Source organism: Saccoglossus kowalevskii, chromosome 3, assembly GCF_978046115.1.
Source record: "Saccoglossus kowalevskii chromosome 3, keSacKowa6.1, whole genome shotgun sequence".
NCBI lineage: Eukaryota > Metazoa > Hemichordata > Enteropneusta > Harrimaniidae > Saccoglossus > Saccoglossus kowalevskii.
In genome coordinates, this window is record NC_140643.1 from 24985585 (window position 1) to 25011708 (window position 26124).

A 26124-nucleotide genomic window follows, 5' to 3' on the forward strand; every position below is an offset into this window, starting at 1 on the left:
GCAGCAGTGAATACAGTTATGTATATTAACATCTCACTTATAGCACTGGTTACATGTCACTATCTGCAGCAGTGAATACAGTTATGTATATTAACATCTCACTTATAGCACTGGTTATATGTCACTATCTGCAGCAGTGAATACAGTTATGTATATTAACATCTCACTTATAGCACTGGTTACATGTCACTATCTGCAGCAGTGAATACAGTTATGTATATTAACATCTCACTTATAGCACTGGTTACATGTCACTATCTGCAGCAGTGAATACAGTTATGTATATTAACATCTCACTTATAGCACTGGTTACATGTCACTATCTGCAGCAGTGAATACAGTTATGTATATTAACATCTCACTTATAGCACTGGTTACATGTCACTATCTGCAGCAGTGAATACAGTTATGTATATTAACATCTCACTTATAGCACTGGTTACATGTCACTATCTGCAGCAGTGAATACAGTTATGTATATTAACGTCTCACTTATAGCACTGGTTACATGTCACTATCTGCAGCAGTGAATACAGTTATGTATATTAACATCTCACTTATAGCACTGGTTACATGACACTATCTGCAGCAGTGAATACAGTTATGTATATTAACATCTCACTTATAGCACTGGTTACATTTCACTATCTGCAGCAGTCAATACAGTTATGTATATTAACATCTCACTTATAGCACTGGTTACATTTCACTATCTGCAGCAGTCAATACAGTTATGTATATTAACGTCTCACTAATAGCACTGGTTACATGTCACTATCTGCAGATGTGAATACAGTTATGTATATTAACATCTCACTTATAGCACTGGTTACATGTCATTATCTGCAGCAGTGAATACAGTTATGTATATTAACATCTCACTTATAGCACTGGTTACATGTCACTATCTGCAGCAGTGAATACAGTTATGTATATTAACATCTCACTTATAGCACTGGTTACATGTCATTATCTGCAGCAGTGAATACAGTTATGTATATTAACATCTCACTTATAGCACTGGTTACATGTCACTATCTGCAGCAGTGAATACAGTTATGTATATTAACATCTCACTTATAGCACTGGTTACATGTCACTATCTGCAGCAGTGAATACAGTGATGTATATTAACATCTCACTTATAGCACTGGTTACATGTCACTATCTGCAGCAGTGAATACAGTTATGTATATTAACATCTCACTTATAGCACTGGTTACATGTCACTATCTGCAGCAGTGAATACAGTGATGTATATTAACATCTCACTTATAGCACTGGTTACATGTCACTATCTGCGGCAGTGAATACAGTTATGTATATTAACATCTCACTTATAGCACTGGTTACATGTCACTATCTGCAGCAGTGAATACAGTGATGTATATTAACATCTCACTTATAGCACTGGTTACATGTCACTATCTGCAGCAGTGAATACAGTTATGTATATTAACGTCTCACTTATAGCACTGGTTACATGTCACTATCTGCAGCAGTGAATACAGTTATGTATATTAACATCTCACTTATAGCACTGGTTACATGTCACTATCTGCAGCAGTGAATACAGTTATGTATATTAACATCTCACTTATAGCACTGGTTACATGTCACTATCTGCAGCAGTGAATACAGTTATGTATATTAACATCTCACTTATAGCACTGGTTACATGTCACTATCTGCAGCAGTGAATACAGTTATGTATATTAACATCTCACTTATAGCACTGGTTACATGTCACTATCTGCAGCAGTGAATACAGTTATGTATATTAACATCTCACTTATAGCACTGGTTACATGTCACTATCTGCAGCAGTGAATACAGTTATGTATATTAACATCTCACTTATAGCACTGGTTACATGTCACTATCTGCAGCAGTGACTACAGTTACATGTATATTAACGTCTCACTTATAGCACTGGTTACATGTCACTATCTGCAGCAGTGAATACAGTTATGTATATTAACGTCTCACTTATAGCACTGGTTACATGTCACTACCTGCAGCAGTGAATACAGTTATGTATATTAACGTCTCACTTATAGCACTGGTTACATGTCACTATCTGCAGCAGTGAATACAGTTATGTATATTAACATCTCACTTATAGCACTGGTTACATGTCACTATCTGCAGCAGTGAATACAGTTATGTATATTAACATCTCACTTATAGCACTGGTTACATGTCACTATCTGCAGCAGTGAATACAGTTACATGTATATTAACATCTCACTTATAGCACTGGTTACACGTCACTATCTGCAGCAGTGAATACAGTTATGTATATTAACATCTCACTTATAGCACTGGTTACATGTCACTATCTGCAGCAGTGAATACAGTTATGTATATTAACATCTCACTTATAGCACTGGTTACATGTCACTATCTGCAGCAGTGAATACAGTTACATGTATATTAACATCTCACTTATAGCACTGGTTACATGTCACTATCTGCAGCAGTTAATACAGTTATGTATATTAACATCTCACTTATAGCACTGGTTACATGTCACTATCTGCAGCAGTGAATACAGTTACATGTATATTAACATCTCACTTATAGCACTGGTTACATGTCACTATCTGCAGCAGTGAATACAGTTATGTATATTAACGTCTCACTTATAGCACTGGTTACATGTCACTATCTGCAGCAGTGAATACAGTTATGTATATTAACATCTCACTTATAGCACTGGTTACATGTCACTATCTGCAGCAGTGAATACAGTTATGTATATTAACATCTCACTTATAGCACTGGTTACATGTCACTATCTGCAGCAGTGAATACAGTTATGTATATTAACATCTCACTTATAGCACTGGTTACATGTCACTATCTGCAGCAGTGAATACAGTTATGTATATTAACATTTCACTTATAGCACTGGTTACATGTCACTATCTGCAGCAGTGAATACAGTTATGTATATTAACATCTCCCTTATAGCACTGGTTACATGTCACTATCTGCAGAAGTGAATACAGTTATGTATATTAACATCTCACTTACATGTATAGCACTGGTTACATGTCACTATCCGCAGCAGTGAATATAGTTATGTATATTAACATCTCACTTATAGCACTGGTTACATGTCACTATCTGCAGCAGTGAATACAGTTATGTATATTAACATCTCACTTATAGCACTGGTTACATGTCACTATCTGCAGCAGTGAATACAGTTATGTATATTAACATCTCACTTATAGCACTGATTACATGTCACTATCTGCAGCAGTGAATACAGTTATGTATATTAACATCTCACTTATAGCACTGGTTACATGTCACTATCTGCAGCAGTGAATACAGTTACATGTATATTAACGTCTCACTTATAGCACTGGTTACATATCGCTATCTGCAGCAGTGAATACAGTTATGTATATTAACGTCTCACTTATAGCACTGGTTACATGTCACTATCTGCAGCAGTGAATACAGTTATGTATATTAACATCTCACTTATAGCACTGGTTACATGTCACTATCTGCAGCAGTGAATACAGTTATGTATATTAACATCTCACTTATAGCACTGGTTATATGTCACTATCTGCAGCAGTGAATACAGTTATGTATATTAACATCTCACTTATAGCACTGGTTACATGTCACTATCTGCAGCAGTGAATACAGTTATGTATATTAACATCTCACTTATAGCACTGGTTACATGTCACTATCTGCAGCAGTGAATACAGTTATGTATATTAACATCTCACTTATAGCACTGGTTACATGTCACTATCTGCAGCAGTGAATACAGTTATGTATATTAACATCTCACTTATAGCACTGGTTACATGTCACTATCTGCAGCAGTGAATACAGTTATGTATATTAACATCTCACTTATAGCACTGGTTACATGTCACTATCTGCAGCAGTGAATACAGTTATGTATATTAACATCTCACTTATAGCACTGGTTACATGTCACTATCTGCAGCAGTGAATACAGTTATGTATATTAACATCTCACTTATAGCACTGGTTACATGACACTATCTGCAGCAGTGAATACAGTTATGTATATTAACATCTCACTTATAGCACTGGTTACATTTCACTATCTGCAGCAGTCAATACAGTTATGTATATTAACATCTCACTTATAGCACTGGTTACATGTCACTATCTGCAGCAGTGAATACAGTTATGTATATTAACATCTCACTTATAGCACTGGTTGCATGTCACTATCTGCAGCAGTGAATACAGTTATGTATATTAACATCTCACTTATAGCACTGGTTACATGTCACTATCTGCAGCAGTGAATACAGTTATGTATATTAACATCTCACTTATAGCACTGGTTACATGTCACTATCTGCAGCAGTGAATACAGTTATGTATATTAACATCTCACTTATAGCACTGGTTACATGTCACTATCTGCAGCAGTGAATACAGTTATGTATATTAACATCTCACTTATAGCACTGGTTACATGTCACTATCTGCAGCAGTGAATACAGTTACATGTATATTAACGTCTCACTTATAGCACTGGTTACATGTCACTATCTGCAGCAGTGAATACAGTTATGTATATTAACATCTCACTTATAGCACTGGTTACATGTCACTATCTGCAGCAGTGAATACAGTTATGTATATTAACGTTTCACTTATAGCACTGGTTACATGTCACTATCTGCAGCAGTGAATACAGTTATGTATATTAACATCTCACTTATAGCACTGGTTACATGTCACTATCTGCAGCAGTGAATACAGTTATGTATATTAACGTCTCACTTATAGCACTGGTTACATGTCACTATCTGCAGCAGTGAATACAGTTATGTATATTAACATCTCACTTATAGCACTGGTTACATGTCACTATCTGCAGCAGTGAATACAGTTATGTATATTAACATCTCACTTATAGCACTGGTTACATGTCACTATCTGCAGCAGTGAATACAGTTATGTATATTAACATCTCACTTATAGCACTGGTTACATGTCATTATCTGCAGCAGTGAATACAGTTACATGTATATTAACATCTCACTTATAGCACTGGTTACATGTCACTATCTGCAGCAGTGAATACAGTTATGTATATTAACATCTCACTTATAGCACTGGTTACATGTCACTATCTGCAGCAGTGAATACAGTTATGTATATTAACATCTCACTTATAGCACTGGTTACATGTCACTATCTGCAGCAGTGAATACAGTGATGTATATTAACATCTCACTTATAGCACTGGTCACATGTCACTATCTGCAGCAGTGAATACAGTTATGTATATTAACATCTCACTTATAGCACTGGTTACATGTCACTATCTGCAGCAGTGAATACAGTTATGTATATTAACATCTCACTTATAGCACTGGTTACATGTCACTATCTGCAGCAGTGAATACAGTTATGTATATTAACATCTCACTTATAGCACTGGTTACATGTCACTATCTGCAGCAGTGAATACAGTTACATGTATATTAACGTCTCACTTATAGCACTGGTTACATGTCGCTATCTGCAGCAGTGAATACAGTTATGTATATTAACATCTCACTTATAGCACTGGTTACATGTCACTATCTGCAGCAGTGAATACAGTTATGTATATTAACATCTCACTTATAGCACTGGTTACATGTCACTATCTGCAGCAGTGAATACAGTTATGTATATTAACATCTCACTTATAGCACTGGTTACATGTCACTATCTGCAGCAGTGAATACAGTTATGTATATTAACATCTCACTTATAGCACTGGTTACATGTCACTATCTGCAGCAGTGAATACAGTTATGTATATTAACATCTCACTTATAGCACTGGTTACATGTCACTATCTGCAGCAGTGAATACAGTTACATGTATATTAACATCTCACTTATAGCACTGGTTACATGTTGCTATCTGCAGCAGTGAATACAGTTATGTATATTAACGTCTCACTTATAGCACTGGTTACATGTCACTATCTGCAGCAGTGAATACAGTTATGTATATTAACATCTCACTTATAGCACTGGTTACATGTCACTATCTGCAGCAGTGAATACAGTTATGTATATTAACATCTCACTTATAGCACTGGTTACATGTCACTATCTGCAGCAGTGAATACAGTGATGTATATTAACATCTCACTTATAGCACTGGTCACATGTCACTATCTGCAGCAGTGAATACAGTCATGTATATTAACATCTCACTTATAGCACTGGTTACATGTCACTATCTGCAGCAGTGAATACAGTTATCTATATTAACATCTCACTTATAGCACTGGTTACATGTCACTATCTGCAGCAGTGAATACAGTTATGTATATTAACATCTCACTTATAGCACTGGTTGCATGTCACTATCTGCAGCAGTGAATACAGTTATGTATATTAACATCTCACTTATAGCACTGGTTACATGTCACTATCTGCAGCAGTGAATACAGTTATGTATATTAACATCTCACTTATAGCACTGGTTACATGTCACTATCTGCAGCAGTGAATACAGTTATGTATATTAACATCTCACTTATAGCACTGGTTACATGTCACTATCTGCAGCAGTGAATACAGTTATGTATATTAACATCTCACTTATAGCACTGGTTACATGTCACTATCTGCAGCAGTGAATACAGTTACATGTATATTAACGTCTCACTTATAGCACTGGTTACATGTCACTATCTGCAGCAGTGAATACAGTTATGTATATTAACATCTCACTTATAGCACTGGTTACATGTCACTATCTGCAGCAGTGAATACAGTTACATGTATATTAACGTCTCACTTATAGCACTGGTTACATATCGCTATCTGCAGCAGTGAATACAGTTATGTATATTAACATCTCACTTATAGCACTGGTTACATGTCACTATCTGCAGCAGTGAATACAGTTATGTATATTAACATCTCACTTATAGCACTGGTTATATGTCACTATCTGCAGCAGTGAATACAGTTATGTATATTAACATCTCACTTATAGCACTGGTTACATGTCACTATCTGCAGCAGTGAATACAGTTATGTATATTAACATCTCACTTATAGCACTGGTTACATGTCACTATCTGCAGCAGTGAATACAGTTATGTATATTAACATCTCACTTATAGCACTGGTTACATGTCACTATCTGCAGCAGTGAATACAGTTATGTATATTAACATCTCACTTATAGCACTGGTTACATGTCACTATCTGCAGCAGTGAATACAGTTATGTATATTAACATCTCACTTATAGCACTGGTTACATGTCACTATCTGCAGCAGTGAATACAGTTATGTATATTAACATCTCACTTATAGCACTGGTTACATGTCACTATCTGCAGCAGTGAATACAGTTATGTATATTAACATCTCACTTATAGCACTGGTTACATGACACTATCTGCAGCAGTGAATACAGTTATGTATATTAACATCTCACTTATAGCACTGGTTACATTTCACTATCTGCAGCAGTCAATACAGTTATGTATATTAACGTCTCACTAATAGCACTGGTTACATGTCACTATCTGCAGATGTGAATACAGTTATGTATATTAACGTCTCACTTATAGCACTGGTTACATGTCACTATCTGCAGCAGTGAATACAGTTACATGTATATTAACGTCTCACTTATAGCACTGGTTACATGTCACTATCTGCAGCAGTGAATACAGTTATGTATATTAACGTCTCACTTATAGCACTGGTTACATGTCACTACATGTATCTGCAGCAGTGAATACAGTTAAGTATATTAACGTCTCACTTATAGCACTGGTTGCATGTCACTATCTGCAGCAGTGAATACAGTTATGTATATTAACATCTCACTTATAGCACTGGTTACATGTCACTATCTGCAGCAGTGAATACAGTTATGTACATGTATATTAACGTCTCACTTATAGCACTAGTTACATGTCACTATCTGCAGCAGTGAATACAGTTATGTATATTAACGTTTCACTTATAGCACTGGTTACATGTCACTATCTGCAGCAGTGAATACAGTTATGTATATTAACATCTCACTTATAGCACTGGTTACATGTCACTATCTGCAGCAGTGAATACAGTTATGTATATTAACGTCTCACTTATAGCACTGGTTACATGTCACTATCTGCAGCAGTGAATACAGTTATGTATATTAACATCTCACTTATAGCACTGGTTACATGTCACTATCTGCAGCAGTGAATACAGTTATGTATATTAACATCTCACTTATAGCACTGGTTACATGTCACTATCTGCAGCAGTGAATACAGTTATGTATATTAACATCTCACTTATAGCACTGGTTACATGTCATTATCTGCAGCAGTGAATACAGTTACATGTATATTAACATCTCACTTATAGCACTGGTTACATGTCACTATCTGCAGCAGTGAATACAGTTATGTATATTAACATCTCACTTATAGCACTGGTTACATGTCACTATCTGCAGCAGTGAATACAGTTATGTATATTAACATCTCACTTATAGCACTGGTTACATGTCACTATCTGCAGCAGTGAATACAGTGATGTATATTAACATCTCACTTATAGCACTGGTCACATGTCACTATCTGCAGCAGTGAATACAGTTATGTATATTAACATCTCACTTATAGCACTGGTTACATGTCACTATCTGCAGCAGTGAATACAGTTATGTATATTAACATCTCACTTATAGCACTGGTTACATGTCACTATCTGCAGCAGTGAATACAGTGATGTATATTAACGTCTCACTTATAGCACTGGTTACATGTCACTATCTGCAGCAGTGAATACAGTTATGTATATTAACATCTCACTTATAGCACTGGTTACATGTCACTATCTGCAGCAGTGAATACAGTTACATGTATATTAACGTCTCACTTATAGCACTGGTTACATGTCGCTATCTGCAGCAGTGAATACAGTTATGTATATTAACATCTCACTTATAGCACTGGTTACATGTCACTATCTGCAGCAGTGAATACAGTTATGTATATTAACATCTCACTTATAGCACTGGTTACATGTCATTATCTGCAGCAGTGAATACAGTTATGTATATTAACATCTCACTTATAGCACTGGTTACATGTCACTATCTGCAGCAGTGAATACAGTTATGTATATTAACATCTCACTTATAGCACTGGTTACATGTCACTATCTGCAGCAGTGAATACAGTTATGTATATTAACATCTCACTTATAGCACTGGTTACATGTCACTATCTGCAGCAGTGAATACAGTTACATGTATATTAACATCTCACTTATAGCACTGGTTACATGTTGCTATCTGCAGCAGTGAATACAGTTATGTATATTAACGTCTCACTTATAGCACTGGTTACATGTCACTATCTGCAGCAGTGAATACAGTTATGTATATTAACATCTCACTTATAGCACTGGTTACATGTCACTATCTGCAGCAGTGAATACAGTTATGTATATTAACATCTCACTTATAGCACTGGTTACATGTCACTATCTGCAGCAGTGAATACAGTGATGTATATTAACATCTCACTTATAGCACTGGTCACATGTCACTATCTGCAGCAGTGAATACAGTCATGTATATTAACATCTCACTTATAGCACTGGTTACATGTCACTATCTGCAGCAGTGAATACAGTTATCTATATTAACATCTCACTTATAGCACTGGTTACATGTCACTATCTGCAGCAGTGAATACAGTTATGTATATTAACATCTCACTTATAGCACTGGTTGCATGTCACTATCTGCAGCAGTGAATACAGTTATGTATATTAACATCTCACTTATAGCACTGGTTACATGTCACTATCTGCAGCAGTGAATACAGTTATGTATATTAACATCTCACTTATAGCACTGGTTACATGTCACTATCTGCAGCAGTGAATACAGTTATGTATATTAACATCTCACTTATAGCACTGGTTACATGTCACTATCTGCAGCAGTGAATACAGTTATGTATATTAACATCTCACTTATAGCACTGGTTACATGTCACTATCTGCAGCAGTGAATACAGTTACATGTATATTAACGTCTCACTTATAGCACTGGTTACATGTCACTATCTGCAGCAGTGAATACAGTTATGTATATTAACGTCTCACTTATAGCACTGGTTACATGTCACTACCTGCAGCAGTGAATACAGTTATGTATATTAACATCTCACTTATAGCACTGGTTACATGTCACTATCTGCAGCAGTGAATACAGTTATGTATATTAACATCTCACTTATAGCACTGGTTACATGTCACTATCTGCAGCAGTGAATACAGTTATGTATATTAACATCTCACTTATAGCACTGGTTACATGACACTATCTGCAGCAGTGAATACAGTTATGTATATTAACATCTCACTTATAGCACTGGTTACATTTCACTATCTGCAGCAGTCAATACAGTTATGTATATTAACGTCTCACTAATAGCACTGGTTACATGTCACTATCTGCAGATGTGAATACAGTTATGTATATTAACGTCTCACTTATAGCACTGGTTACATGTCACTATCTGCAGCAGTGAATACAGTTACATGTATATTAACGTCTCACTTATAGCACTGGTTACATGTCACTATCTGCAGCAGTGAATACAGTTATGTATATTAACGTCTCACTTATAGCACTGGTTACATGTCACTACATGTATCTGCAGCAGTGAATACAGTTATGTATATTAACGTCTCACTTATAGCACTGGTTGCATGTCACTATCTGCAGCAGTGAATACAGTTATGTATATTAACATCTCACTTATAGCACTGGTTACATGTCACTATCTGCAGCAGTGAATACAGTTATGTATATTAACATCTCACTTATAGCACTGGTTACATGTCACTATCTGCAGCAGTGAATACAGTGATGTATATTAACATCTCACTTATAGCACTGGTCACATGTCACTATCTGCAGCAGTGAATACAGTTATGTATATTAACATCTCACTTATAGCACTGGTTACATGTCACTATCTGCAGCAGTGAATACAGTTATGTATATTAACATCTCACTTATAGCACTGGTTACATGTCACTATCTGCAGCAGTGAATACAGTGATGTATATTAACGTCTCACTTATAGCACTGGTTACATGTCACTATCTGCAGCAGTGAATACAGTTATGTATATTAACATCTCACTTATAGCACTGGTTACATGTCACTATCTGCAGCAGTGAATACAGTTACATGTATATTAACGTCTCACTTATAGCACTGGTTACATGTCGCTATCTGCAGCAGTGAATACAGTTATGTATATTAACATCTCACTTATAGCACTGGTTACATGTCACTATCTGCAGCAGTGAATACAGTTATGTATATTAACATCTCACTTATAGCACTGGTTACATGTCACTATCTGCAGCAGTGAATACAGTTATGTATATTAACATCTCACTTATAGCACTGGTTACATGTCACTATCTGCAGCAGTGAATACAGTTATGTATATTAACATCTCACTTATAGCACTGGTTACATGTCACTATCTGCAGCAGTGAATACAGTTATGTATATTAACATCTCACTTATAGCACTGGTTACATGTCACTATCTGCAGCAGTGAATACAGTTACATGTATATTAACATCTCACTTATAGCACTGGTTACATGTTGCTATCTGCAGCAGTGAATACAGTTATGTATATTAACGTCTCACTTATAGCACTGGTTACATGTCACTATCTGCAGCAGTGAATACAGTTATGTATATTAACATCTCACTTATAGCACTGGTTACATGTCACTATCTACAGCAGTGAATACAGTTATGTATATTAACATCTCACTTATAGCACTGGTTACATGTCACTATCTGCAGCAGTGAATACAGTGATGTATATTAACATCTCACTTATAGCACTGGTCACATGTCACTATCTGCAGCAGTGAATACAGTCATGTATATTAACATCTCACTTATAGCACTGGTTACATGTCACTATCTGCAGCAGTGAATACAGTTATCTATATTAACATCTCACTTATAGCACTGGTTACATGTCACTATCTGCAGCAGTGAATACAGTTATGTATATTAACATCTCACTTATAGCACTGGTTGCATGTCACTATCTGCAGCAGTGAATACAGTTATGTATATTAACATCTCACTTATAGCACTGGTTACATGTCACTATCTGCAGCAGTGAATACAGTTATGTATATTAACATCTCACTTATAGCACTGGTTACATGTCACTATCTGCAGCAGTGAATACAGTTATGTATATTAACATCTCACTTATAGCACTGGTTACATGTCACTATCTGCAGCAGTGAATACAGTTATGTATATTAACATCTCACTTATAGCACTGGTTACATGTCACTATCTGCAGCAGTGAATACAGTTACATGTATATTAACGTCTCACTTATAGCACTGGTTACATGTCACTATCTGCAGCAGTGAATACAGTTATGTATATTAACGTCTCACTTATAGCACTGGTTACATGTCACTACCTGCAGCAGTGAATACAGTTATGTATATTAACATCTCACTTATAGCACTGGTTACATGTCACTATCTGCAGCAGTGAATACAGTTATGTATATTAACATCTCACTTATAGCACTGGTTACATGTCACTATCTGCAGCAGTGAATACAGTTATGTATATTAACATCTCACTTATAGCACTGGTTACATGACACTATCTGCAGCAGTGAATACAGTTATGTATATTAACATCTCACTTATAGCACTGGTTACATTTCACTATCTGCAGCAGTCAATACAGTTATGTATATTAACGTCTCACTAATAGCACTGGTTACATGTCACTATCTGCAGATGTGAATACAGTTATGTATATTAACGTCTCACTTATAGCACTGGTTACATGTCACTATCTGCAGCAGTGAATACAGTTACATGTATATTAACGTCTCACTTATAGCACTGGTTACATGTCACTATCTGCAGCAGTGAATACAGTTATGTATATTAACGTCTCACTTATAGCACTGGTTACATGTCACTACATGTATCTGCAGCAGTGAATACAGTTATGTATATTAACGTCTCACTTATAGCACTGGTTGCATGTCACTATCTGCAGCAGTGAATACAGTTATGTATATTAACATCTCACTTATAGCACTGGTTACATGTCACTATCTGCAGCAGTGAATACAGTTATGTACATGTATATTAACGTCTCACTTATAGCACTAGTTACATGTCACTATCTGCAGCAGTGAATACAGTTATGTATATTAACGTTTCACTTATAGCACTGGTTACATGTCACTATCTGCAGCAGTGAATACAGTTATGTATATTAACATCTCACTTATAGCACTGGTTACATGTCACTATCTGCAGCAGTGAATACAGTTATGTATATTAACGTCTCACTTATAGCACTGGTTACATGTCACTATCTGCAGCAGTGAATACAGTTATGTATATTAACATCTCACTTATAGCACTGGTTACATGTCACTATCTGCAGCAGTGAATACAGTTATGTATATTAACATCTCACTTATAGCACTGGTTACATGTCACTATCTGCAGCAGTGAATACAGTTATGTATATTAACATCTCACTTATAGCACTGGTTACATGTCATTATCTGCAGCAGTGAATACAGTTACATGTATATTAACATCTCACTTATAGCACTGGTTACATGTCACTATCTGCAGCAGTGAATACAGTTATGTATATTAACATCTCACTTATAGCACTGGTTACATGTCACTATCTGCAGCAGTGAATACAGTTATGTATATTAACATCTCACTTATAGCACTGGTTACATGTCACTATCTGCAGCAGTGAATACAGTGATGTATATTAACATCTCACTTATAGCACTGGTCACATGTCACTATCTGCAGCAGTGAATACAGTTATGTATATTAACATCTCACTTATAGCACTGGTTACATGTCACTATCTGCAGCAGTGAATACAGTTATGTATATTAACATCTCACTTATAGCACTGGTTACATGTCACTATCTGCAGTAGTGAATACAGTGATGTATATTAACGTCTCACTTATAGCACTGGTTACATGTCACTATCTGCAGCAGTGAATACAGTTATGTATATTAACATCTCACTTATAGCACTGGTTACATGTCACTATCTGCAGCAGTGAATACAGTTACATGTATATTAACGTCTCACTTATAGCACTGGTTACATGTCGCTATCTGCAGCAGTGAATACAGTTATGTATATTAACATCTCACTTATAGCACTGGTTACATGTCACTATCTGCAGCAGTGAATACAGTTATGTATATTAACATCTCACTTATAGCACTGGTTACATGTCACTATCTGCAGCAGTGAATACAGTTATGTATATTAACATCTCACTTATAGCACTGGTTACATGTCACTATCTGCAGCAGTGAATACAGTTATGTATATTAACATCTCACTTATAGCACTGGTTACATGTCACTATCTGCAGCAGTGAATACAGTTATGTATATTAACATCTCACTTATAGCACTGGTTACATGTCACTATCTGCAGCAGTGAATACAGTTACATGTATATTAACATCTCACTTATAGCACTGGTTACATGTTGCTATCTGCAGCAGTGAATACAGTTATGTATATTAACGTCTCACTTATAGCACTGGTTACATGTCACTATCTGCAGCAGTGAATACAGTTATGTATATTAACATCTCACTTATAGCACTGGTTACATGTCACTATCTGCAGCAGTGAATACAGTTATGTATATTAACATCTCACTTATAGCACTGGTTACATGTCACTATCTGCAGCAGTGAATACAGTGATGTATATTAACATCTCACTTATAGCACTGGTCACATGTCACTATCTGCAGCAGTGAATACAGTCATGTATATTAACATCTCACTTATAGCACTGGTTACATGTCACTATCTGCAGCAGTGAATACAGTTATCTATATTAACATCTCACTTATAGCACTGGTTACATGTCACTATCTGCAGCAGTGAATACAGTTATGTATATTAACATCTCACTTATAGCACTGGTTGCATGTCACTATCTGCAGCAGTGAATACAGTTATGTATATTAACATCTCACTTATAGCACTGGTTACATGTCACTATCTGCAGCAGTGAATACAGTTATGTATATTAACATCTCACTTATAGCACTGGTTACATGTCACTATCTGCAGCAGTGAATACAGTTATGTATATTAACATCTCACTTATAGCACTGGTTACATGTCACTATCTGCAGCAGTGAATACAGTTATGTATATTAACATCTCACTTATAGCACTGGTTACATGTCACTATCTGCAGCAGTGAATACAGTTACATGTATATTAACGTCTCACTTATAGCACTGGTTACATGTCACTATCTGCAGCAGTGAATACAGTTATGTATATTAACGTCTCACTTATAGCACTGGTTACATGTCACTACCTGCAGCAGTGAATACAGTTATGTATATTAACGTCTCACTTATAGCACTGGTTACATGTCACTATCTGCAGCAGTGAATACAGTTACATGTATATTAACGTCTCACTTATAGCACTGGTTACATGTCACTATCTGCAGCAGTGAATACAGTTATGTATATTAACATCTCACTTATAGCACTGGTTACATGTCACTATCTGCAGCAGTGAATACAGTTATGTATATTAACATCTCACTTATAGCACTGGTTACATGTCACTATCTGCAGCAGTGAATACAGTTACATGTATATTAACATCTCACTTATAGCACTGGTTACATGTCACTATCTGCAGCAGTGAATACAGTTATGTATATTAACGTCTCACTTATAGCACTGGTTACATGTCACTATCTGCAGCAGTGAATACAGTTATGTATATTAACATCTCACTTATAGCACTGGTTACATGTCACTATCTGCAGCAGTGAATACAGTTATGTATATTAACATCTCATTTATAGCACTGGTTACATGTCACTATCTGCAGCAGTGAATACAGTTATGTATATTAACATCTCACTTATAGCACTGGTTACATGTTGCTATCTGCAGCAGTGAATACAGTTATGTATATTAACGTCTCACTTATAGCACTGGTTACATGTCACTATCTGCAGCAGTGAATACAGTTATGTATATTAACATCTCACTTATAGCACTGGTTACATGTCACTATCTGCAGCAGTGAATACAGTTATGTATATTAACATCTCACTTATAGCACTGGTTACATGTCACTATCTGCAGCAGTGAATACAGTGATGTATATTAACATCTCACTTATAGCACTGGTCACATGTCACTATCTGCAGCAGTGAATACAGTCATGTATATTAACATCTCACTTATAGCACTGGTTACATGTCACTATCTGCAGCAGTGAATACAGTTATCTATATTAACATCTCACTTATAGCACTGGTTACATGTCACTATCTGCAGCAGTGAATACAGTTATGTATATTAACATCTCACTTATAGCACTGGTTGCATGTCACTATCTGCAGCAGTGAATACAGTTATGTATATTAACATCTCACTTATAGCACTGGTTACATGTCACTATCTGCAGCAGTGAATACAGTTATGTATATTAACATCTCACTTATAGCACTGGTTACATGTCACTATCTGCAGCAGTGAATACAGTTATGTATATTAACATCTCACTTATAGCACTGGTTACATGTCACTATCTGCAGCAGTGAATACAGTTATGTATATTAACATCTCACTTATAGCACTGGTTACATGTCACTATCTGCAGCAGTGAATACAGTTACATGTATATTAACGTCTCACTTATAGCACTGGTTACATGTCACTATCTGCAGCAGTGAATACAGTTATGTATATTAACGTCTCACTTATAGCACTGGTTACATGTCACTACCTGCAGCAGTGAATACAGTTATGTATATTAACGTCTCACTTATAGCACTGGTTACATGTCACTATCTGCAGCAGTGAATACAGTTACATGTATATTAACGTCTCACTTATAGCACTGGTTACATGTCACTATCTGCAGCAGTGAATACAGTTATGTATATTAACATCTCACTTATAGCACTGGTTACATGTCACTATCTGCAGCAGTGAATACAGTTATGTATATTAACATCTCACTTATAGCACTGGTTACATGTCACTATCTGCAGCAGTGAATACAGTTACATGTATATTAACGTCTCACTTATAGCACTGGTTACATGTCACTATCTGCAGCAGTGAATACAGTTATGTATATTAACGTCTCACTTATAGCACTGGTTACATGTCACTATCTGCAGCAGTGAATACAGTTATGTATATTAACATCTCACTTATAGCACTGGTTACATGTCACTATCTGCAGCAGTGAATACAGTTATGTATATTAACATCTCATTTATAGCACTGGTTACATGTCACTATCTGCAGCAGTGAATACAGTTATGTATATTAACATCTCACTTATAGCACTGGTTGCATGTCACTATCTGCAGCAGTGAATACAGTTATGTATATTAACGTCTCACTTATAGCACTGGTTGCATGTCACTATCTGCAGCAGTGAATACAGTTATGTATATTAACATCTCACTTATAGCACTGGTTACATGTCACTATCTGCAGCAGTGAATACAGTTATGTATATTAACATCTCACTTATAGCACTGGTTGCATGTCACTATCTGCAGCAGTGAATACAGTTATGTATATTAACGTCTCACTTATAGCACTGGTTACATGTCACTATCTGCAGCAGTGAATACAGTTATGTATATTAACGTCTCACTTATAGCACTGGTTACATGTCACTATCTGCAGCAGTGAATACAGTTATGTATATTAACATCTCACATATAGCACTGGTTACATGTCACTATCTGCAGCAGTGAATACAGTTATGTATATTAACATCTCACTTATAGCACTGGTTACATGTCACTATCTGCAGCAGTGAATACAGTTATGTATATTAACATCTCACTTATAGCACTGGTTACATGTCACTATCTGCAGCAGTGAATACAGTTATGTATATTAACATCTCACTTATAGCACTGGTTACATGTCACTATCTGCAGCAGTGAATACAGTTATCTATATTAACATCTCACTTATAGCACTGGTTACATGTCACTACCTGCAGCAGTGAATACAGTTATGTATATTAACGTCTCACTTATAGTACTGGTTACATGTCACTATCTGCAGCAGTGAATAAAGTTATGTATATTAACATCTCACTTATAGCACTGGTTACATGTCACTATCTGCAGCAGTGAATACAGTTACATGTATATTAACGTCTCACTTATAGCACTGGTTACATGTCACTATCTGCAGCAGTGAATACAGTTATGTATATTAACGTCTCACTTATAGCACTGGTTACATGTCACTACCTGCAGCAGTGAATACAGTTATGTATATTAACGTCTCACTTATAGCACTGGTTACATGTCACTATCTGCAGCAGTGAATACAGTTACATGTATATTAACGTCTCACTTATAGCACTGGTTACATGTCACTATCTGCAGCAGTGAATACAGTTATGTATATTAACGTCTCACTTATAGCACTGGTTACATGTCACTATCTGCAGCAGTGAATACAGTTATGTATATTAACGTCTCACTTATAGCACTGGTTACATGTCACTATCTGCAGCAGTGAATACAGTTATGTATATTAACATCTCACTTATAGCACTGGTTACATGTCACTATCTGCAGCAGTGAATACAGTTATGTATATTAACATCTCATTTATAGCACTGGTTACATGTCACTATCTGCAGCAGTGAATACAGTTATGTATATTAACATCTCACTTATAGCACTGGTTGCATGTCACTATCTGCAGCAGTGAATACAGTTATGTATATTAACGTCTCACTTATAGCACTGGTTGCATGTCACTATCTGCAGCAGTGAATACAGTTATGTATATTAACATCTCACTTATAGCACTGGTTACATGTCACTATCTGCAGCAGTGAATACAGTTATGTATATTAACATCTCACTTATAGCACTGGTTGCATGTCACTATCTGCAGCAGTGAATACAGTTATGTATATTAACGTCTCACTTATAGCACTGGTTACATGTCACTATCTGCAGCAGTGAATACAGTTATGTATATTAACATCTCACTTTTAGCACTGGTTGCATGTCACTATCTGCAGCAGTGAATACAGTTATGTATATTAACATCTCACTTATAGCACTGGTTACATGTCACTATCTGCAGCAGTGAATACAGTTATGTATATTAACATCTCACTTATAGCACTGGTTACATGTCACTATCTGCGGCAGTGAATACAGTTATGTATATTAACATCTCACTTATAGCACTGGTTACATGTCACTATCTGCAGCAGTGAATACAGTTATGTATATTAACATCTCACTTATAGCACTGGTTACATGTCACTATCTGCAGCAGTGAATACAGTTATGTATATTAACGTCTCACTTACGGCACTGGTTACATGTCACTATCTGCAGCAGTGAATACAGTTATGTATATTAACATCTCACTTATAGCACTGGTTACATGTCACTATCTGCAGCAGTGAATACAGTGATGTATATTAACATCTCACTTATAGCACTGGTCACATGTCACTATCTGCAGCAGTGAATACAGTTATGTATATTAACATCTCACTTATAGCACTGGTTACATGTCACTATCTGCAGCAGTGAATACAGTTATGTATATTAACATCTCACTTATAGCACTGGTTACATGTCACTATCTGCAGCAGTGAATACAGTTATGTATATTAACATCTCACTTATAGCACTGGTTACATGTCACTATCTGCAGCAGTGAATACAGTTACATGTATATTAACGTCTCACTTATAGCACTGGTTACATGTCACTATCTGCAGCAGTGAATACAGTTATGTATATTAACGTCTCACTTATAGCACTGGTTACATGTCACTACCTGCAGCAGTGAATACAGTTATGTATATTAACGTCTCACTTATAGCACTGGTTACATGTCACTATCTGCAGCAGTGAATACAGTTACATGTATATTAACGTCTCACTTATAGCACTGGTTACATGTCACTATCTGCAGCAGTGAATACAGTTATGTATATTAACGTCTCACTTAAAGCACTGGTTACATGTCACTACCTGCAGCAGTGAATACAGTTATGTATATTAACGTCTCACTTATAGCACTGGTTACATGTCACTATCTGCAGCAGTGAATACAGTTATGTATATTAACATCTCACTTATAGCACTGGTTACATGTCACTATCTGCAGCAGTGAATACAGTTATGTATATTAACATCTCACTTATAGCACTGGTTACATGTAACTATCTGCAGCAGTGAATACAGTTATGTATATTAACATCTCACTTATAGCACTGGTTGCATGTCACTATCTGCAGCAGTGAATACAGTTATGTATATTAACATCTCACTTATAGCACTGGTTACATGTCACTATCTGCAGCAGTGAATACAGTTATGTATATTAACATCTCACTTATAGCACTGGTTACATGTCACTATCTGCAGCAGTGAATACAGTTATGTATATTAACATCTCACTTATAGCACTGGTTACATGTCACTATCTGCAGCAGTGAATACAGTTATGTATATTAACATCTCACTTATAGCACTGGTTACATGTCACTATCTGCAGCAGTGACTACAGTTACATGTATATTAACGTCTCACTTATAGCACTGGTTACATGTCACTATCTGCAGCAGTGAATACAGTTATGTATATTAACGTCTCACTTATAGCACTGGTTACATGTCACTACCTGCAGCAGTGAATACAGTTATGTATATTAACGTCTCACTTATAGCACTGGTTACATGTCACTATCTGCAGCAGTGAATACAGTTACATGTATATTAACGTCTCACTTATAGCACTGGTTACATGTCACTATCTGCAGCAGTGAATACAGTTATGTATATTAACATCTCACTTATAGCACTGGTTACATGTCACTATCTGCAGCAGTGAATACAGTTACATGTATATTAACGTCTCACTTATAGCACTGGTTACATGTCACTATCTGCAGCAGTGAATACAGTTATGTATATTAACGTCTCACTTATAGCACTGGTTACATGTCACTATCTGCAGCAGTGAATACAGTTATGTATATTAACATCTCACATATAGCACTGGTTACATGTCACTATCTGCAGCAGTGAATACAGTTATGTATATTAACATCTCACTTATAGCACTGGTTACATGTCACTATCTGCAGCAGTGAATACAGTTATGTATATTAACATCTCACTTATAGCACTGGTTACATGTCACTATCTGCAGCAGTGAATACAGTTACATGTATATTAACATCTCACTTATAGCACTGGTTACATGTCACTATCTGCAGCAGTGAATACAGTTATGTATATTAACATCTCACTTATAGCACTGGTTACATGTCACTATCTGCAGCAGTGAATACAGTTACATGTATATTAACAGCTCACTTATAGCACTGGTTACATGTCACTATCTGCAGCAGTGAATACAGTTACATGTATATTAACGTCTCACTTATAGCACTGGTTACATGTCACTATCTGCAGCAGTGAATACAGTTATGTATATTAACGTCTCACTTATAGCACTGGTTACATGTCACTATCTGCAGCAGTGAATACAGTTATGTATATTAACATCTCACTTATAGCACTGGTTACATGTCACTATCTGCAGCAGTGAATACAGTTATGTATATTAACATCTCACTTATAGCACTGGTTACATGTCACTATCTGCAGCAGTGAATACAGTTACATGTATATTAACGTCTCACTTATAGCACTGGTTACATGTCACTATCTGCAGCAGTGAATACAGTTATGTATATTAACGTCTCACTTATAGCACTGGTTACATGTCACTATCTGCAGCAGTGAATACAGTTATGTATAATAACATCTCACTTATAGCACTGGTTACATGTCACTATCTGCAGCAGTGAATACAGTTATGTATATTAACATCTCACTTATAGCACTGGTTACATGTCACTATCTGCAGCAGTGAATACAGTTATGTATATTAACATCTCACTTATAGCACTGGTTACATGTCACTATCTGCAGCAGTGACTACAGTTACATGTATATTAACGTCTCACTTATAGCACTGGTTACATGTCACTATCTGCAGCAGTGAATACAGTTATGTATATTAACGTCTCACTTATAGCACTGGTTACATGTCACTACCTGCAGCAGTGAATACAGTTATGTATATTAACGTCTCACTTATAGCACTGGTTACATGTCACTATCTGCAGCAGTGAATACAGTTATGTATATTAACATCTCACTTATAGCACTGGTTACATGTCACTATCTGCAGCAGTGAATACAGTTATGTATATTAACAGCTCACTTATAGCACTGGTTACATGTCACTATCTGCAGCAGTGAATACAGTTACATGTATATTAACGTCTCACTTATAGCACTGGTTACATGTCACTATCTGCAGCAGTGAATACAGTTATGTATATTAACATCTCACTTATAGCACTGGTTACATGTCACTATCTGCAGCAGTGAATACAGTTATGTATATTAACATCTCACTTATAGCACTGGTTACATGTCACTATCTGCAGCAGTGAATACAGTTATGTATATTAACATCTCACTTATAGCACTGGTTACATGTCACTATCTGCAGCAGTGACTACAGTTACATGTATATTAACGTCTCACTTATAGCACTGGTTACATGTCACTATCTGCAGCAGTGACTACAGTTACATGTATATTAACGTCTCACTTATAGCACTGGTTACATGTCACTATCTGCAGCAGTGACTACAGTTACATGTATATTAACATCTCACTTATAGCACTGGTTACATGTCACTATCTGCAGCAGTGACTACAGTTACATGTATATTAACGTCTCACTTATAGCACTGGTTACATGTCACTATCTGCAGCAGTGAATACAGTTATGTATATTAACGTCTCACTTATAGCACTGGTTACATGTCACTACCTGCAGCAGTGAATACAGTTATGTATATTAACGTCTCACTTATAGCACTGGTTACATGTCACTATCTGCAGCAGTGAATTCAGTTATGTATATTAACATCTCACTTATAGCACTGGTTACATGTCACTATCTGCAGCAGTGAATACAGTTACATGTATATTAACGTCTCACTTATAGCACTGGTTACATGTCACTATCTGCAGCAGTGAATACAGTTATGTATATTAACATCTCACTTATAGCACTGGTTACATGTCACTATCTGCAGCAGTGAATACAGTTATGTATATTAACGTCTCACTTATAGCACTGGTTACATGTCACTATCTGCAGCAGTGAATACAGTTATGTATATTAACATCTCACTTATAGCACTGGTTACATGTCACTATCTGCAACAGTGAATACAGTTATGTATATTAACATCTCACTTATAGCACTGGTTACATGTCACTATCTGCAGCAGTGAATACAGTTATGTATATTAACGTCTCACTTATAGCACTAGTTACATGTCACTATCTGCAGCAGTGAATACAGTTATGTATATTAACATCTCACTTATAGCACTGGTTACATGTCATTATCTGCAGCAGTGAATACAGTTATGTATATTAACATCTCACTTATAGCACTGGTTACATGTCACTATCTGCAGCAGTGAATACAGTTACATGTATATTAACGTCTCACTTATAGCACTGGTTACATGTCACTATCTGCAGCAGTGAATACAGTTATGTATATTAACATCTCACTTATAGCACTGGTTACATGTCACTATCTGCAGCAGTGAATACAGTTATCTATATTAACATCTCACTTATAGCACTGGTTACATGTCACTATCTGCAGCAGTGAATACAGTTATGTATATTAACATCTCACTTATAGCACTGGTTACATGTCACTATCTGCAGCAGTGAATACAGTTATGTATATTAACGTCTCACTTACGGCACTGGTTACATGTCACTATCTGCAGCAGTAAATACAGTTATGTACATGTATATTAACGTCTCACTTATAGCACTGGTTACATGTCACTATCTGCAGCAGTGAATACAGTTATGTATATTAACATCTCACTTATAGCACTGGTTACATGTCACTATCTGTAGCAGTGAATACAGTTATGTATATTAACATCTCACTTATAGCACTGGTTACATGTCACTATCTGCAGCAGTGAATACAGTTACATGTATATTAACGTCTCACTTATAGCACTGGTTACATGTTGCTATCTGCAGCAGTGAATACAGTTATGTATATTAACGTCTCACTTATAGCACTGGTTACATGTCACTATCTGCAGCAGTGAATACAGTTATGTATATTAACATCTCACTTATAGCACTGGTTACATGTCACTATCTGCAGCAGTGAATACAGTTATGTATATTAACATCTCACTTATAGCATTGGTTACATGTCACTATCTGCAGCAGTGAATACAGTGATGTATATTAACATCTCACTTATAGCACTGGTCACATGTCACTATCTGCAGCAGTGAATACAGTTATGTATATTAACATCTCACTTATAGCACTGGTTACATGTCACTATCTGCAGCAGTGAATACAGTTATGTATATTAACATCTCACTTATAGCACTGGTTACATGTCACTATCTGCAGCAGTGAATACAGTTATGTATATTAACATCTCACTTATAGCACTGGTTGCATGTCACTATCTGCAGCAGTGAATACAGTTATGTATATTAACATCTCACTTATAGCACTGGTTACATGTCACTATCTGCAGCAGGGAATACAGTTATGTATATTAACATCTCACTTATAGCACTGGTTACATGTCACTATCTGCAGCAGTGAATACAGTTATGTATATTAACATCTCACTTATAGTACTGGTTACATGTCACTATCTGCAGCAGTGAATAAAGTTATGTATATTAACGTCTCACTTATAGCACTGGTTACATGTCACTATCTGCAGCAGTGAATACAGTTATGTATATTAACGTCTCACTTATAGCACTGGTTACATGTCACTACCTGCAGCAGTGAATACAGTTATGTATATTAACGTCTCACTTATAGCACTGGTTACATGTCACTATCTGCAGCAGTGAATACAGTTACATGTATATTAACGTCTCACTTATAGCACTGGTTACATGTCACTATCTGCAGCAGTGAATACAGTTATGTATATTAACATCTCACTTATAGCACTGGTTACATGTCACTATCTGCAGCAGTGAATACAGTTATGTATATTAACGTCTCACTTATAGCACTGGTTACATGTCACTATCTGCAGCAGTGAATACAGTTATGTATATTAACGTCTCACTTATAGCACTGGTTACATGTCACTATCTGCAGCAGTGAATACAGTTATGTATATTAACATCTCACTTATAGCACTGGTTACATGTCACTATCTGCAGCAGTTAATACAGTTATGTATATTAACGTCTCACTTATAGCACTGGTTACATGTCACTATCTGCAGCAGTGAATACAGTTATGTATATTAACGTCTCACTTATAGCACTGGTTACATGTCACTATCTGCAGCAGTGAATACAGTTATGTATATTAACATCTCACTTATAGCACTGGTTACATGTCACTACATGTATCTGCAGCAGTGAATACAGTTATGTATATTAACGTCTCACTTATAGCACTGGTTGCATGTCACTATCTGCAGCAGTGAATACAGTTATGTATATTAACATCTCACTTATAGCACTGGTTACATGTCACTATCTGCAGCAGTGAATACAGTTATGTATATTAACATCTCACTTATAGCACTGGTTACATGTAACTATCTGCAGCAGTGAATACAGTTATGTATATTAACGTCTCACTTATAGCACTGGTTACATGTCACTATCTGCAGCAGTGAATACAGTTATGTATATTAACATCTCACTTATAGCACTGGTTACATGTCACTATCTGCAGCAGTGAATACAGTTATGTATATTAACATCTCACTTATAGCACTGGTTACATGTAACTATCTGCAGCAGTGAATACAGTTATGTATATTAACATCTCACTT

General features: G+C 36.0%; 1 protein-coding gene across 1 annotated transcript in view; it reads right to left on the reverse strand.

Moving 5' to 3' along the window:
- LOC102809676 (uncharacterized) overlaps positions 1-26124 on the reverse strand; it is a 48208-nt gene that overhangs the window by 16225 nt on the left and 5859 nt on the right. The window lies entirely within an intron of this gene.